This window comes from Papio anubis, chromosome 10, assembly GCF_008728515.1.
Source record: "Papio anubis isolate 15944 chromosome 10, Panubis1.0, whole genome shotgun sequence".
NCBI classification, from domain to species: Eukaryota; Metazoa; Chordata; class Mammalia; order Primates; family Cercopithecidae; genus Papio; species Papio anubis.
The window spans coordinates 87186018-87192299 of NC_044985.1; the positions used below are offsets into that span (position 1 = coordinate 87186018).

Below are 6282 nucleotides of genomic sequence, written 5' to 3' on the forward strand. Positions count from 1 at the left end.
CTCCCTCCGTTCCTTCCTTCCTTCTCTTCTTTCTGTGACAGGGTCTCACTCTGTTGCCCAGGTTGGAGTGCAGTGGTACCATCTCAGCTCACTGCACCCTCTGCCTCCCAGGCTCAAGCAATCCTCCTACCTCAGCTTCCTGTGTAGTTCAGACTACAGGCATGCACCTCCACACTTGGCTAACTTTTTAATTTTTTTGTAGAAACGGGGTCTCACTCTGTTGCCAGGGCTGGTCTCAAACTCCTGGACTCAAGTGATCCTCACACCTTGGCCTCCCAAAGTGCTGGGATTACAGGCATGGACCCAACACTTTCTTTTTTCTTTTCTTTTCTTTTCTTTTGAAACAGAGTCTCATTTTGTTGCCAGGCTGGAGTGCAGTGGCGTGATCTTGGTTCACTGCAAGCTCCACCTTCTGGGTTCAAGCAATTCTCCTGCCTCAGCCTCCCTAGTAGCTGGAACTACAGGTGAGTGCCACCACCCCCAGCTAATTTTTGTATTTTTGTAGAGATGAGGTTTCACCATGTTGGCCAGGATGGTCTCCATCTCTTGACCTTGTGATCCGCCCACCTTGGCCTCCTAAAGTGGGATTACAGGCATGAGCCACCGCGGCTGGCCTCATCACTTTATTTTCAATGTATGAGCAAGATGATTAAACTAGTTATCTCATCAAGGAATACTTTCAACAATGATGCTGATTAGGAATACTGGAAAACTTTCAAAGTAAGAAGAAACAAAGCTAAGAATTGGTTTGGTTAAGTTACAGGGTGATATTTATTGTAGTCGTCTGTATTAATTGTTGCTTAATTATACTGCAGCACTAGGTGTGTTCAGTTTTCATAATTTGTTGCATATATTGCAAGGTCATCAACTAATAGCTAATTGATTTTTAGAGCATGAAAGGACCTTGTAGAGATTATATGGGCATAGCCTGCTCACAATTTAACATTTTAAAGGGAGAAGCCTAGGGATTCTGGGGGTAGAAAAGTAACGTTTTTACCCTTTCCCTTTGGATTTTTCTCATATAGGGCCTTCTGAAAATATGTGCTTAAGTCTATGCTGCTATTATATTCATAGGAATTTTTAAGCTTTCAAGGAAGTGTAGATTCAGAAGAAATTTGAAAACAATTTTTAAAAATATTCTTGATACAGAACCTTTGAGGGAGATGCAAATGTTCTGAATGCCAAATTTACTTAGATTTAAAAATACATATCTTCAAGCAAAGTTGCCATGACAACCTTTCTTAATGTGTGTATAAATTTTATCTCTGTCTCTTCAAGGTTTTTGTATTTTCCAATACAGGGTCTAATTACAAGAATTGAGCTCTGTGGTGTATTTCTATCTGGATGGTGCCCTATAGAAATTATATAATATTAGAAAATGCAAATCAAGCAATAGGGAAGTTCTATAGCACAGTGATGTCACATAGGTAAATGTCATCTTGTTCTCTCTGTGATCAGAGATGTTTCTGGCTTCAAACCCAAGATGAAATTTGGGACTGAAGTAGAACTGTGAATCTGTTCTGCTTCTCTTTTTTCATATCTAGAAGATTTACAAGGTGATCTTAGGAAGTTTGGTACATTCTGGGCCAACTCTCTTGGTTAGCCCTAACACTGATCCAGCCTCCTTGGGTTCTTCTCGATCTAATCAGTAGCTGATATCATAGGATGTTTCAGAACCACAAGACCCTTCTCTGCGATGGCATGCATGTGCACAGAGATAACCCAGAAGCAGTTTCTGGCCTGAGCCCCAATCCAGCAGCAGTCTGGGGATACCTCTTCACTTCCTTTTACCGCATTTCCATGCCCGGCCTTCAAATAAAACACTTGAAAGATGTCCCACAGTCCATGTTATGATGTTTATAAAGGTTTTTGAGTTCATTTTTATTGTAAGAGGCACAATCACTACTGGCTATATAATTTGTGAGACCTAGTAGAGGAGGAAATCTCCTCTTCTTATGGCCCTGCCTTTTCAACCTTTGATGTATGCGATCCCAAGGAACTGAAATATCCTGCTCTGGGACACCTTACTGACTGGGGTGGTGTAGAGAGCCCTGCCAGCCACCTGTTGAACATGCTGTGGTGCTGCCAGCCCAAAGTAGATGTTTCCTTGCCTTTCCTGAAAATACTCCAAAACAGACTGCTTGTGGGACCCCTCCAACCTGTTCCCAGATTCCCACTGGAGGCTGAGGGCAACCACAGGGAAAAGTGAGCCTCTTCTCCGCTCTCCTGCCAATGTAATCCAATTACTGCTCAGGGCAGAAGGCAATAGTGGTTGTAGTAGTGAGCAGAGTTGGAGAGAGGAAGGCTGGGTGGGGGTCAGGGTACCAAGGGGCAGGCAGCTAGTCACTGAGAACCTGTAGGGGGAGGCATGGAGGTGGGCTCCAAGCATGCTCCACGGTCCCATTGGACTTCACTTACAAAACACAAATTCAAAAATGAAATTATTAAGAATTTAAAGCCAGCTGGGCGCTGTGGCTCACACCTGTAATCCCAGCACTTTGGGAGGCCAAGGTGAGTGGATCATGAGGTCAGGAGTTCGAGACCAGCCTGGCCAACATGGTGAAACCCCATCTCTACTAAAAATACAAAAATTAACCAGGCGTGGTGGTGCATGCCTGTAATCCCAGCTACTCGGGAGGCTGAGGCAGGAGAATCACTTGAACCTGGGAGGCAGAGCTTGCAGTGAGCTGAGATCAGCCACTGCACACGAGCCTGGGCAACAGAGTGAGACTCTGTCCAAAACAAAAAAGAATTTAAAGACAGTGCCCTCAAAGCATTAAACCCCAAGCACAGTGTCCCTCTGAGCAGTGGAATTCTGAGCAACTATATTGGTTGGAGTATAGCTGGCCCCCGGACATGTCTGACTTTAGAGGGCATGGTACTTGTGACTCGGTGGTTTCTGAGGGCTCTCCTTCTTGGTTGTATGCTAGTAGTTCTTGCAAATGTACATAAATGTCTCATTCACGATCTTTCTTTTAAGTGGTTTAAATCTCTAGAATGTCTTACAATTCTTTACAAAATAGGCAATGAATAGATGCCAATCTTTTTGTGAAAAAAGAAAAAAACAATTTCATATACACATTTATTAAAGTTGCAAAAGTATATATATATATATTTTGAAACATGGTCTCTCACTCTGTCGCCTAGGCTGGAGTACAGTGGCATGATCATTGCTCACTGCAGCCTCAACCTCCAGGGCTCAAGTGATCCTCCCACCTCAGTCTCCTGAGTAGCTGGAACTATAGGCTCGAGTCAGCATGCCTGGCTAGTTTTTGTGTTTTTTGTAGAGATGGTGTTTCGCCATGTTGTCCAGGCTGGTCTGGAACTCCTGGACTCAAGCTATCCCCCTGCCTTGGCCTCCCAAAGTGCTGGGATTACAGGTGTGAGCTACCATACCCTGCCAAAAGAATTCTAAAAATCTCTTTTCTTAAACCATTTCACTGATGAAACTCTTACTTTCCTGTATATTAAGCATAATTGCCAGAAAATTTTCTGCTGGAAGTTAAAATGATGTTTTCCCCTGAAATATCATTATAAAACCCTATGAAATATTTCAGTGATATGAATCATTCACTTAGTCATATGGGTAGACATTTAGATAATAGAAGTAGTTAACAGAAATCTGTGAGAAATATATATTGTTAATTCCTGTGGAGGAGGAAGGACGAAATCCTACTGAAATATTTTAAGTGTAGTTAAATTCAGTGTTCCCTGCCATTTTAAAATATCAAGATTATTCTGTTTTACTCCTTTCTTTCCAAGAGGATACATGAAATAACTTTGATAAAATCACGAGTCAGTTTTTGTTTGCTGTTAACTTCTTCTGCATTCTATTTCATGAAAATAGCAATCGGTGGCCAAGAATACCCTTATTCTTATCAACTTTGTACTACATAAATGAGACATTATTACCAAGCATCATAGAATTCAGTTAGCAATTTTGTCAAAGTATAATCTCTTTGTTTGCAATATTATTGCAACAGACAAGAAACAAGTTGTTTTTAAAAAAATTAGCAAAGTTTGAAAATTATACATTTGATAGGTCAGTTAATATTTAGCATACAGGTTCTAATAGAATTAATGCATAATCAGAAAAACTTACATTTCAAACTCTGTAATTCATATTATTAAATGAAGGTTAGTATACTTTTCAGTAATAAAAACTTAGTTAATACATTTTGAAGCTTGAAGTTTAAGAATATCTTCAACATAATTTAAAACAAAAATATGAATAGGCTAGACACAGTGGCTCCTGCCTGTAGACCCAGCTACTTGGGAGGCTAGGGCAGGAGAATGAGGTGGGCGGATCACCCAGGAGCTTGAGGCTGCAGTGAGCTAAAATGGTACCACTACACTCCAGCCTGGGAGACAGAGCAAGACCCTGTCTCTAAAAAAAAAATAAATAAATAAATACAAATTTAAATATAAAGTATTTTTGAGAGATACATTTTCTACCTTATTCTTTTTTCTTTTTCTTTCTTTCTTTTTTTTCACTTTAACAAATCTACTTTAATTCCAAAGAAATTAATCTAGGACGGTCAGTAATACACAACACACTTTTATAGGTATCTATCTAACACAAACTTATTTGTATATGTGCAATGTATAATAACTATCTTAGATATGAGTCCTAACAGGATAAAAATATTTTCTTGCAACTACTACTTTATGCCTATGAAGGGTATGAACTTGCAATGTCCTCCTGTCTTAAACCCAAGTTAATGACAGTATCCTCTCAAAATTTTTCATAAATTAGTAATGGTCTAATTTCATTTAAAAAATGGTTCAGCAGGCTGGGCGCAATGGCTCACGCCTGTAATCCCAGCACTTTGGGAGGCCGAGGCAGGCAGATCACGAGGTCAGGAAAGCAAGACCATCCTGGCTAATACAGTGAAACCCCGTCTCTACTAAAAATACAAAAATAAAATTAGCTGCGTGTGGTGGTGGGTGCCTGTAGTCCCAGCTACTCGTGAGGCTGAGGTGGGAGAATGGCACGAATCCGGGGGGCAAAGGTTGCAGTAAGCTGAGGTTGCGCCATTGCACTCCAGCCTGGGCGACAGAGCAAGACTGTGTCTCAAAAAAAAAAAAAAAAAAAAAAAGGGTTTCAGCAAATATGAAAATAGAAAGTCCTGTTATTTGTCCATTCATAATATGAGAAAAAAAGAGATGACACATTGCCCTATAGAAAAAGTGGGTTTAGAGACCAGTTCTGGTAGTATTTCACATGGTGAAGTATCAAAAGGTCTAATAAGCAGCCCCCTTGCTCAGGGGAAAAAAATGATTTCAATGTGTTTCTCTTCCAAATTGCTTAGTAACTCCAAATGATTTTCAAATTAGGGGGTGGATTACTGGCACTGAGTTAATCAAATTTAGATCTATCTTGAATAGGGACATTCTAGAAAATCAAGAACATCTCTAACCCTGCACATCTGGTGGAGTCTGGAGTTAGGGACTACATGACCCAAGTCATCAGCTAAATGTGCCAAGAGATTGAACTGTAGACGACCATCTTCCAGTGAGATGTCTTGCCAATTACTAGGAAGAGATGAACCAAAAACTTCTTTAACGTAAGATTCTAAATGACTCTGGAGATCTTCAGGTGGTGTGTGTGTTCAGCTTCGTGAGAGTAGAGACACTGGGGACAGGTTCCTTTTTCACCTCTTCTACTGTCTCAGCAACCACTGGCTCTTTCTCTTTTCTGGATCGAGACCAAAATTCTCTACGTGGTGCCCCTGAGACTGTCCACATGAAGACTTTTCTGATGATGCCGGACACAGATCGCGCTGCCATCTTCGATGAGATCCACAGGCCTCTCTCTTTTTTTTTCCTTTTTTTGAGATGGGGTCTTGCTCTGCCGCCCAGAGGTGGGATCATGGCTCACTGCAGTGCCTCAACTCCCTGGTTTCAAGTGATCATCTTACTTCAGCCTCCCCAGTAACAGAGAGAACAGGCACATGCCACCAAGCCTGGCTATTTTTTTTATTTTTTTTGTAGAGACTGGGGTCTTACTCTATTACCCAGGCTGGTCTCAAACTCCTGGACTCAAGTGATCCTCCCCACTCTGTCTCCTAAAGTGTTAGGGTTACAGGCCTGAGCTACAGCACCCAGCTAGCTGCCCCATTTTTTTTTTTTTTTTTTTTTTTTTTTGAGATGGAGTCTTCCTCTGTCACCCAGATTGGAGCGTGGAGGCGCAATCTTTGCTCACTGCAACCTCCACTTCCCAGGTTCAAGCGATTCTCCTGCCTCAGCCTCCTGAGTAGCTGGGATTACAAGCGTGAACCA

The 6282-nt window shown here is 41.4% G+C and overlaps 1 pseudogene; it reads right to left on the reverse strand.

Annotated features, from left to right (window-relative positions):
• Positions 1–5119: 5119 nt before the first annotated feature.
• On the reverse strand, positions 5120–5889 carry LOC101024148 (annotated as a pseudogene).
• Between the last annotated feature and the right edge of the window lie 393 nt (positions 5890–6282).